Genomic DNA, 11,501 nt, shown 5'->3' on the forward strand with positions numbered 1-11,501 from the left:
GATACCCGCTGATGATGCCCATCGAGGCAGTAGCAGCTCACCCCAGTGTGGTGTCAGCTCAACGTCTCAAGGCAAAGACGGCAGGCAATGCACCAACCCGACAGGTCCTCATTCAGCATGTAGGACCACTGCCATCCCACCTGGACCTCGGTTCTTGGGGCAGGTACGATATCAGGACCTTCACAGCAGAACCAGTTCGCTGTTTCAAGTGTCAGCGTTATGGACACATGGGTGCACTCTGTCCGAACAGAGTAATCTGCGGTGTCTGCAGCCAGCACCACCCTACCGAGGAATGCATCACCAAGCTGAAAAATGCATCGCCACCCACTCCACAATGCCCGAACTGCAGGCAGAAGCACCATGCCTGGAATCCTCGATGCCCTGAGAGGCTCACCAGAATTCAAGAAGTCTGGAAGACGCCAAAAACTCGGCAACAGGCTACGATGGATCATCACTCTCAGCAAACGATGGGTGCAGAGAACCCTGCCATACCGCAGATCTCTCAGCAGCTAACCCAAGTCAATGCCCAGGAATTCCCAACCCTAGAAGCCTCAACCAGGCGTCAAGGTCAAGAACCTCCTGCACCCCTACCTCAACGAAGAAACAAGAGGAACAGGAGGCGTCAACAGGGTGCATCTGGTCAATGCGATCAGCAGGCGGCACTAAACGAGCCCCCACCGGCCATAGCACGACAATGCAGGCACTCCTTACCCGGCACAGGCGCTTTGCAGACTCAACTGGCACCTCACCAGCAGATCCCGGCTACCCAACCTGGTATACAGCAACAGACCACGGTGCATACAATGAAGAAATCCAACCCTCAGCAGTCCCTACAGACCACAACAACCCAGATAATATCCACTGTTTCGAACCCAACTCCAAAGCAGGCCCTCACCAGGGAGGATCTCGTAGCACTCATCAAGGTGTTCACAGATCTTATTTGCAACACATTCAACTCCACGGAACAACAGAGCGCATTCCGGCAGATGGTCAGTACGCTCCTGAGAGTGTGCTTTCTGACCGAAGAGGAGACAGTGGATGCCATGAATTTGCAGGTTCTCAGAGCAGGCAGGACTCAGTCTCCAGCTCAGGAAACAACATCGATGGAATAACCTCGGTACCAAATCACACCCTCAAGGTCCTACAGTGGAACATTCAGAGCCTGAGGGGCAAACAGCACCTCTTGCTGGAGGCAGTAATTCGGGATCGGATTGATATCGTCTTGCTACAAGAAACTCTGACTGTCCCGACTATGTGCCCAAGACTACCCGGTTTTGCTGGGTATTTTCGGCACACGGACCCGGGCGTTCACTGCAGAGGCACAGCTGTATTTGTATCCAATACAATACCTCACGAGGTTATAGCCAACCCTGTGGACTGTGGGGAGGATGTCGAGGTACAGGCCATCCTTGTGCACATACCTGGGGTGCCCATTACCATCTATAAGATCTACAAGAACCCAAGACACACCCTCGACATTGCAGAGCTCCTCGCACTAGCACGCACTGAGTGTATTATTGTGGGTGGAGATTTCAACGCACATCACCCAATGCTGCACTCTCACTCAGCGACCAATGCTGCTGGCAGACACATAGCAATGCTCCTACACGATATTCCAGAGGTAAAGTTGCTAAACAATGGAGACCCCACACACCTGTTGGGTGGCTGCCTCGACCTTACCTTCGGGTCAAGACAACTCGCAGCAGGAGCCACATGGGAAACCCATCCTCACCTTGTCAGTGACCACTTTGCAGTGATCACCACCTTCAACATCAACAGGCCTCCCACAGTTGTGCTGCCTCCTAGATGGGACGTAAAGAGGGCCAACTGGAAGGTGTTCCAGGATTATCTTCATGACTGGTGGTCCACATACTCTCTATCTGAAGACTGTGATACGGCTGAACAGGAGCTAATCACTGTTCTCATCCAGGCAGCAGAGTGCGCAATTCCAAAGAAGTCCGCAGGACGCACTCACAAAAGAGACTGGTGGTTCTACAACGACGAGGTGCGGGAGCAGAACCACCGCATCAACTCTTTTAGGAAGCTATACAGGCGTAACCCTACGGCAGAGAACAGGAATACTCTGAGAGCCATTGTGCAGCATGCCCGCAGAGTCTCTCTCAGAGTAAAAACTGAGAAATGGCTGGAGTGGTGCTCAACATTCGGGCATCACACCACCTTATCTGAGATATGGAGCAAGCTCAACATAGCAACTGGCAAGAGCAAGCCGAGGCCACCAGCACACCCGAACCCATCCCAGGAAGCTGAGAAACTAGTGGAGCTTTTCACTTCCAGGGGAGCATCCACTCAGCTCCCACAGGACATCCGGAATATACAGACGGATCTTCTGCCACAGCGCCAGCTAACGATACAAGCTGCATGTGAGTCGGAAGATGTGACTGATGAAGACCTCACGGACTTGGAACTCCGACGTGCCATTAAGAACACAGGTGACACTGCCCCGGGCATCGATGGTGTTACATACTCCATGATTGCACGGGCTGGGCAGAGTGGATGGGAGGCCATACTAGACGTCATTAACAAGTCGTGGAGGGCCAGGACACGCCCAGCAGCTTGGAAGAAAGCTACCATCGTTCCAATTCCAAAGCCCAAGGACCCAGGCAGTATGAGACCCATATCGCTGACCAGCTGCTTAGCCAAGACTGCTGAGAGGATGGTGTTAAACCGCCTCCTATGGAAACTTGGACCCTCTCATCATCACATATTTGGCTTCACCAAAGGAGTGGGTACAGCAGAGTGCATAACCACTCTACTAAGCCAGATTGCTGACAGTAACAAAAAACCTAGTATTGTCGTCTACCTCGACCTTGAAAAGGCATTTGAGCTAGCCAGCCCCACAGCAATTCTGGCAATACTAGCTTGGAAGGGAATCAAAGGACGCCTCCTGGCCTGGATAGAGTCCTACCTTAGGGGCAGGCAGGCCTGTGTCAGCTTTCAGGGACACTACTCTTCCTTTAAATCCCTGGAAAACGGTACGCCACAAGGAGGTGTGCTCAGTCCCACCCTGTTTAACATCCTTATGCAGGAACTTGTGAGCCTTCCCTTTCATAGTGGTACACAGCTCCTCAGCTATGCTGATGATGTTGCACTCGTTGTGAATGGGAAAGGCAATTTAGAACGACAGGCTCAGAGAGCTTTGGACCTAATTACACAGTCTTGCAAGGAACTAGGCCTCAAGATCTCGGCCGAGAAATCTCTTGCAATGATGTTCAAGGGACCAGATCCTGTGAATAGATTACGTATTCAGGATATAGAACTTGAGTGGACAGGCTCCTACCTGTACTTGGGAATCTACATTGATAAAAAGCTGACCTTTCAGAAATAGGCCGAGTATGTCAGGTCACGTGCTCTACTCAGACTCAACGCCATGAGAGCCATGACGAGGCACCGTGCAGGGGCAAGCAAAGATGTACTTCGCTTGTACTATATACAAGCTATACGCTCGCTCATTGACTACGGTGCACCGGCGTTAGCTCATCTTTTCCCGCAGAGCAGGCAAAGAGTGGAGGTCGTACAAAATCAGGCGATAAGAACTATGCTTGGGGCCCCCATCTGGACCAACACAGTATGTCTCAGATCTGAGGCCCGGCTTCCTTCCTTGGCTGACAGAGTAAGATACATAAACGCCTGCAAAGTGGCCACGATTCTGCACAGGCAGCAAGGTACCCCACTAAGGAGACGGATATTGACAACCATGGCACAAGATCCCACACTCTTCACGGACTACTCCTGGATTCGTTCGTTTTGTGCTGCTGGGCGGAAGCTGCTGCCTATACAACTACTCCTTGAGAAGAGTTATGACCTTCCTGTTTCTGGGTACCATCCACCACCTCCCTGGCGCCCAGATCCAGCCGATGTTTGCATCATGCAGCTACCCATCTCTAAGCGTCTCTGCAGTCAAGACACTCTCAGCAATCATGCTGAGACAAGCATGGCACTGGCAGAGGGAGGCACATGTGCAGTGTATTTCACAGATGGTTCTGTCGACCCTGACAGGAAGAGAGCAGCAGCTGGACTGTACCACAATGGTCACACACAAGGCTGGCGACTCCCTGACCACTGCACGATCCTTCAAGCTGAGCTGGTGGCGATTCAGCAGGCATTGTCACATGCCCTACGACATCGACTCCGACCTGTCATACATGTTGATTCCACGTCTGCAATCAATGCCCTCTCCCATCCTCAACCACAGGACAATGTTCACCTCATCACATCGATCCTGAGCATAATGACAGCCTTAGAAGTTCAGGGTAATAGATCGACATTGAACTGGATCCCCAGCCATGCTGGCATCCGGGGAAATGAGGCGGCAGATGATGCAGCCAAGGCAGCAACAGACTATCCACATGTTGGGATTACTGTCCCAATCAGCCTACGACAGACAAAACTGGTGGCTGCCAGAGCCATGAAACTTATGGGGGAGGTCTTAGGTGATACCCCATCTCAACAGTGGTACCGAGCAGCGACTCAGGGAGAACCCCCTCCATATGATAGAAGCTGGTCCAGAGCGCAGTGTACCGCCATCCATCGGCTTCGTTTGGGCTTTCCCACAGCCAAGATGATGGTAGACAAGGCTGAGGAGGAGATGTGCCAGTACTGTCAGCACGTTGTCCAGCGGCCCCTAACACACTATCTTCTGGAGTGCGAAGTTACTGAGACGCTCCGCAGGCAACTAGGAGTGATATTCCCTCCCGAAGAGGAACCAGAGATGACTGCGGCCACACTAGTGTACCGTGGAGTCAACGAACCAGACAAGCTGGGTTAATCCTTTCGGGGTTTCGGCCGTACTAGTACGGCTTACGCGCAGGGGTTTTTGACGTACTAGTACGCATAATTTCTAGCGCTGTCAAATCTAGTGAGAGAAAGCTGGTAGGCCTACATATGAAAGAATGGGTCTATGTGGTCAGTGTGTGCAGTATAAAAAAAATCCTGCAGCACAGTGTGCGTAATGAGAAAAAAAAAAAAAACTTTGACCGTGTTTTTGGATTAAAACAGTGACTTTGCACTGTATTTTCATATGGTATTTATTGTTGTATTCTAGTTTTCCTGGTCTCATTTTATGGAATGGAAGGCATTTTACAGAAATTGAGATGATTTTGACTGATTTTACAATGAAAAGTACCTTGAAATTGAGCTCAAAGTAGCAGAAATGTTTGATTTTTACTGAAGATCAAAAGTAAACAAATCATGCCAAGCGTCCAATACACGTCAACTGGCGAGTCTAATATTCTCTCACAAGTGCGCTGATATTATTTATACCATTTCTACACTAATGCAGTAGTCTGCATAACAGTAAATCTTCTATTTTTTGTGAGAATAAAAATTCAAAGTGGAAAGCAAAAGAATGTAAGAGGGGCGTGGGGACGTGACTAATGAACAGAGGAAAAGTTATTTTAGTGCCAGGAATGTCTTTCTTGTTTATTCTGGGCCCTATTCGGAAATTGGCATCTTTTGAAATTTGTGTGAAATTGGCAAAATTGCTAAATTCTGACCACTGTATTGAATAGTTGAAATCGGTAAATGGGTGGTTTCTTGTACTCATTCGATAGAAAAAATGGAGTTCTAGCGAAATAGTTTTAATTTTTGCCGACTAGTACACTGGAATTGGCCGAAAATAGGGCTCAAAGTGGGCAAAAGCGCCGATGCGTAAACATCATCGAGACCTCTAACTTTGCGAGAGCATATTTCAGTAAGTTTTCCATCAAATTTCATACTTTTGGTGTCATTATGATCGGGAAAAGATTCTCTATCTTTTCATAAGAAAAAATAATTTTTTTTTTTTTTGAAATTTGGCCGACCCTGAGAACAAGTCTCTGAGAGGACCTGCCGACCCCCAAAGGGTTAAAGTGCAGGCATTGTACTTCCCATTTCCAGGACTCACGTCTGGCTAACCAGTTTCTCTGAATACCTTCGCAAAATATTACACTGCTCACACTCCAACAGCTCGTCAGATCCCAGAAACCATTTGTCTCCGTTCACTACTATCTAACATGCTCACACATGCTTGCTGGAATTTATATTGTGTATTCCAAGTGAAGCAGTGTCATACCAAGCATTTCGTCTAGTGTACACAGTGTTAAACTTAAAAACAATTAAAAAACTGAAAAATAATCATAATTTTGCATCAATAAATTGTAAAACGTAAATAATGCTCCTGCATTTACACAGCTGTTGCTCACAAGTGATCATTTTTTTGCCAATTTCAACACTCCCTATAATCATAATTTTTTTGTCAGATTCCACTCATTTCAGTTTTATTTGATTCATAAAAGGCACTCTTTCATTCTATACATATTTTTGTCAAAAACTTGCCACACACTCATGAATTTTTTTTTCTAGGTGTGCTACAGTTAATGGGTTAATTGAATACAGGGGTTGCTTTTATATTGGAGATAGTAGGCTAATTTTAATTTATTTGGTTCCTTAGCCTTGACTGAGGGTGCTAGTCGCTTAAACCTTGATTTAGGATGTTATTTCCTTAGTCCTGAAATAGATTAAGACTAAGTGACTAAACACCTTGTATCAACTCTTCAAGACTAAGGAAACTTTTTAAAAAATACCTTTCCACTTCTGCTGTCTCCACTATAAAAGTTGCCTCTGTATTTGAGTGAAAGACCCTGCAGTACAAGTTAGATAATTCAGCAATATAGATACCCAAGTGTTGCACATGTCTCATTTATCAACTTGTTGGTTTTGTATTCCATTAATGGATGAAGTATGAATGCTAATAAGGTTAAAGTAGTATTTAACCCTTTCAGGGTCGAGAGGCCAAATTTCAAAGTGTGCACCAGTGTCCAAGAATTTAAAAAAAATAATTTTGCTATTTTTTCTTATGAAATGGTAGAGAATCTTTTTATTAAGGTAATAAAGCAAAAAGTACAAAATTTGATGGAAAATTGACGAAATTATGCTCTTGCAAATTTTGATATGTCAGCGATATATACGCATTGGCGATTTTGCCGACTTTGACTCCCATTTTAGGCCAATTACATTATTCCAGTTGACCAAATTCTTAGCTATTTCACTAATATTACTTCTATCGATTGAGCACAAGAAATTGCCAACTCAACTGTTTGAACTACAAAATAAAGTGACTGGAAATTGGTAATTTGGCCAATTTAGTTCAAAGTTCAAAATGTTCTAATTTCAAAAATAGGATCCAGAATAAACAATGCAGGTATTCCTGGCACTAAACTAACATTTCCTCCGTTCATAAGTTATGTTTTCAGGCTTTACAAGTGAATTCCATTTTGATTTTTAATTCACATAATGAATTTTTATTCAGACCAAAAATTAGAAGATTTACTGTAATGCAATATTGTAATAATTGTATAAATAATATCAGCACATTTGTGAACATATATTAGACCCACTAGCTGGTGTGTATTAGACGTGTGAGGTCATTTGTTTACTCTTGAACATCGGCAAAAATTGAACATTTCCGCCACTTTGAGCTCAGTTTCAAGCCATTTTTAGTACTAAAACCAGTCAAAATCATCTCTATTTCTGTCATATATCTTCCATTCTGTCAAACGAGGCCAAGAAATCACAAATACAACTATAAAAAATGTACGAAAAACACTGCAAAGTTACTGTTTTAATCGAAAGTTACGGTCTCAGTTCTTTTTCTCTCATTATGCACTGTGTGTTGCAGGATTTGTTTTATGTGGTGCACACATACCACATAGATGTCTTCTCTCATATCTAGGCCCAAATTTACTGGTCACAGCTTTTCAGAGTGAGCTGAGCTCATGGCATAGATCTACAGTTTGGACCCTTAACGTAAAGCCGTAGATCTATAGCACGGACCCTGAAAGGGTTAAAGATACCGGCATGACTTCCAAAACAGAAAATAAGCCTGAATCTGAAATAAAACTTATTATGTGGACAAAATTTAATGGTATTTGCTGATTCTGGATTTGTAGGGACATCTAGGATTGTATCTTTGTGGCTTTGATGGTTTATATATTGTTTTAATAAATAATGTTTTAATTTAAATGGCATCTCAAAGATTGTGACTTGAACGAGCTGAGATACTGGACTTACATATAGTGGCAAGTTGTTGTTGTTTGTCTTGCAGGAAAATAGAATAACTAATTAACAGCAAAATATTGATATAATGAACCCCTGTGTAATGGATTTTGGATAAAATGAACAAAATATTTTACCAGACAAAATTTTTACCACTGTTTGATGCAGTGGACAAAGTCTGCTGCATTGAGATTTGGTTTGCTAGCTGTAGTGTGTGTGTGTGTCTGGTAGGCTCCTCATACAATAGACTGAGTTTGCTGCATTGAGATTTTGTCCTTTAGCAGTAGTGCGTTTACCCAGTAGGCTTCATACAATGGACCATGTCTCTTTTATCAGGCATTTCAGTACAGTGGATTTTCATTTAAACAGACACCTTCCCTAATCCATATTAGACTGTTATACAGTGGTTTCACTATAATGTCTCGATTGACATGTAGCCATGTAAAACTGTACAGGATTTTGCTTATGTTCTGGGTTTTAGGCCAGCATGTAGGGACAAATTATAATTAAATATATGAAGATAATTAGTTTGTCACATAGATACAATCAAGGTTATTTTGTAGGTGTGTGAGCTGTTTGTATAGCTAATAACACTTGCTGCATGCTTCATTTTATCTTTGATTTATGTTAGATTAGGTATTTCACCTTTCAGAATATTTACAGACACTCATATTTAGTAATGAGTACTATCATTCCATAAAAAGTAAAAATAAAAAATCATTTAATAAATTATGAATTTACAGTATATGTTATATTGTAAAAGTGAAGACATGTTTGTTAATGCTATTAAATAAGTGATGACTGCATGAAATGTATATTATTATTTTTTGAAAAGAATATACAAAACTCAAATAGCATGACATGATAACATGCTTGTTATATGTAGCACTGCATTCTCTTTAAAGCTTTGATAATTACATTTGTCTTTTGTTATGTTTAAGAGTAGCATAAACATATATGTACTGTGTATAGTGCCAACAAAAAATCAAATTGTCCCAATCAGAATATATGGCAGACCATACACACTGTTGGGATTTGATTTGTTCATTTAGTGTCTGCTGTGTAAATTGATGTGAATTAGGTGTTTTTGGTGTGGTTCATCAGTTGCTTTCAGGAAATGATCAAAGGAGGTTTCATTTTTACACTTCTCTTGTTGTATTATATTGTACTTAATTTTTCATCATTGCCTTGATGCTCCTGAAGGACTCTTCATCCCAAGAAGTGGAGCCACTCTTCCCTTCTTGACAAAGGAGCTCTTGATAAAGGAATTGGATGTCTTCTTTCCTTCCTTGGTTTGAGTCTAGGTATTCCCAACCTTCCCTCTCACTTTGGCCTTTATTAGTGGGTGATATCTTCCCTTTTATGAAGTCCAGTTACAAATCAGAAGGAAAATGAATCACTATCAGCCATGTCCTAGTGTAACTTCTGTTGGTAATATTATTTTTTTTTGTCGCTTCACCCAGTGGTTGTACTGTGGTGGTTTGGTCACCCCATCTGATGGTAGTACTGTGGTTGTTGTGCCACTCCACTTGATGGTGGTGGTTGGGTTAGTCTACCCAGTGGAAATTGGATCATCTTAAAAGTGTGTCATGTTCCTTCTGTGAGACATTGGGTGGCCATCTGGCTGGACCTGTGATGGTGAAAGAACTACTGGAAATTGCCTGTTGGTCTACTTCTTGTTTCCTTCACATGTTGACTTAGAAAATTCATTGTAAGGATGTTCCAGTTTTCCCAGTCATATCTCCTTATGGTTCTTGCTCTCTGCCACTGTCCAATATGTGAATTATTGTTCTGTTATTCTGACTGTACACCTTCCACTATTTCTCTTAACTCTTCAGACATTACTAACTGCTGTAGAATCCATGTTTCTTCAAATTTCCAATAACTTCAGATCATCAGAGCTGCTCCTCCTTTGTTTCCCTTTTCTTTTGTTATTATTTGTTTTCTCCCTGGGAATGTTGCATTTGTTATTATTCTTGAGAATTTCATCTCCATAATAGCTATTCTCTCCATTGGGAAGTGGAACAGAATTCTTCCTCCGTAAGTCATGTGTGTCGTAAGAGGCAACTAAAATGCCAGGAGCAAAGGGGCTAGTAACCCCTTCTCCTGTATATATTGCTGAATGTAAAAGGAGAAACTTTTGTTTTTCCTTTTGGGCCACCCCGCTTCGGTGGGATATGGCCGGTGTGTTGAAAGAAAGAATAGCTATTCTGTGCCTGAGTTTTTCTCTCTTCCTTTTTTTTTCATGAATTCACTTTGTTGGTGACTCCATCTATGTATAAGTATCACACTCTGTCTCTTAATGTTGTCTGGGTGTGCTGTTTTCTTCACTTCAAAAGGTACTGGAAAAGGAGTCCTTGTTAGGGTATTTCCTAGAATTATCCCCTCTCTGTTGATTCACCTTTTCTAAGATAAGTCATCTGTTCCCTGTTCTGATTCTTTCTTCTCTCCCATGTCTCCCTTACTGTCTTTTATTCCTCCTGCCTTTGTATTTTCCACTCTGGTTCTCTTGTTTTCGGTAAAAGTTTAGACCCTTAAGAACTTGTCATTTTGAAGGAGTAATTTAGTGAATAAGTAGGTATCCTCTGTCACTGGCCAAAGTAAAGAGAGATTGCAGTCATGTGGCTCAAGTGTCTGTGTCGACCTACATTAGAGCTGCCGTTCATGTCTTCCTTTTTTTTTTTGTCTCATCAAGGTTGCTCTCTCTGCTTTTATTTCCTCTGGGTCATTTGCTGATTCTACATTCTCATCCCTACAGACCTGCTGAGCATATGTTACTTTCTTGACTCATGTCTTTCCCTGTCTCCAGTCTATTTTCAGGTAGTGCATTACCTAGCCTGTCTACTTGTCATAGTACCCTAAGCTTGTTGTCAAGATACTCTCTCTCTCTCGCTTGCTCGTTCGCTCGCTCGCTTGCGTGCACACTTTTCCTGTTTGCTCTTATTTCTTCCCTCGATGTGCTTTCTGTTTCTTCTACCTCTCCCTTAAACTTGGTTAATTTCTCCTTTCTCCTCAGTCTTTCTTGCTCATCATTAATCCTTCTGTCCACCTCCAGCATCTTTGTTCAAGCCTCAGAGGCAAGCTCCTGTTTGATTTTATTTTTTTTTTGTTCATGATAATCTTGTTTGCTCTGAGGTGATTTAATGTTGAAGGAAGATAGATGAAAGGTGAGGTGGGAATTTTATGTGTAAGTCGGGGTGATGTGCATTGATTGAAGTGAAAGTGGAGGGTTGGGGTTATACATGTGGGTTGGTGAGGAATATGAATTGGGGTGTTAAGTGTGGGTTAGAGTGGTATGTATGGGTTGGAGTTGTTTAGTGTTGATGTATGGTTTAGTGTGGGTAAGTGGTTTAGTGTGGGTGAGTGGTTTAGTGTGGGTGAGTGGTTTAGTGTGGGTGAGTGGTTTAGTGTGGGTGAGTGGTCTAGTGTGGGTGAGTGGTAAGTGTGGG

General features: G+C 43.1%; 1 protein-coding gene across 7 annotated transcripts in view; it reads left to right on the forward strand.

Annotated features, from left to right (window-relative positions):
- SNF4Agamma (SNF4/AMP-activated protein kinase gamma subunit) overlaps window positions 1-11,501 on the forward strand; it is a 998,728-nt gene that overhangs the window by 418,974 nt on the left and 568,253 nt on the right. The gene's annotated exons all lie outside the window — the stretch shown is intronic.

Source organism: Cherax quadricarinatus, chromosome 17 (genome assembly GCF_038502225.1).
Source record: "Cherax quadricarinatus isolate ZL_2023a chromosome 17, ASM3850222v1, whole genome shotgun sequence".
Taxonomy (NCBI): domain Eukaryota; kingdom Metazoa; phylum Arthropoda; class Malacostraca; order Decapoda; family Parastacidae; genus Cherax; species Cherax quadricarinatus.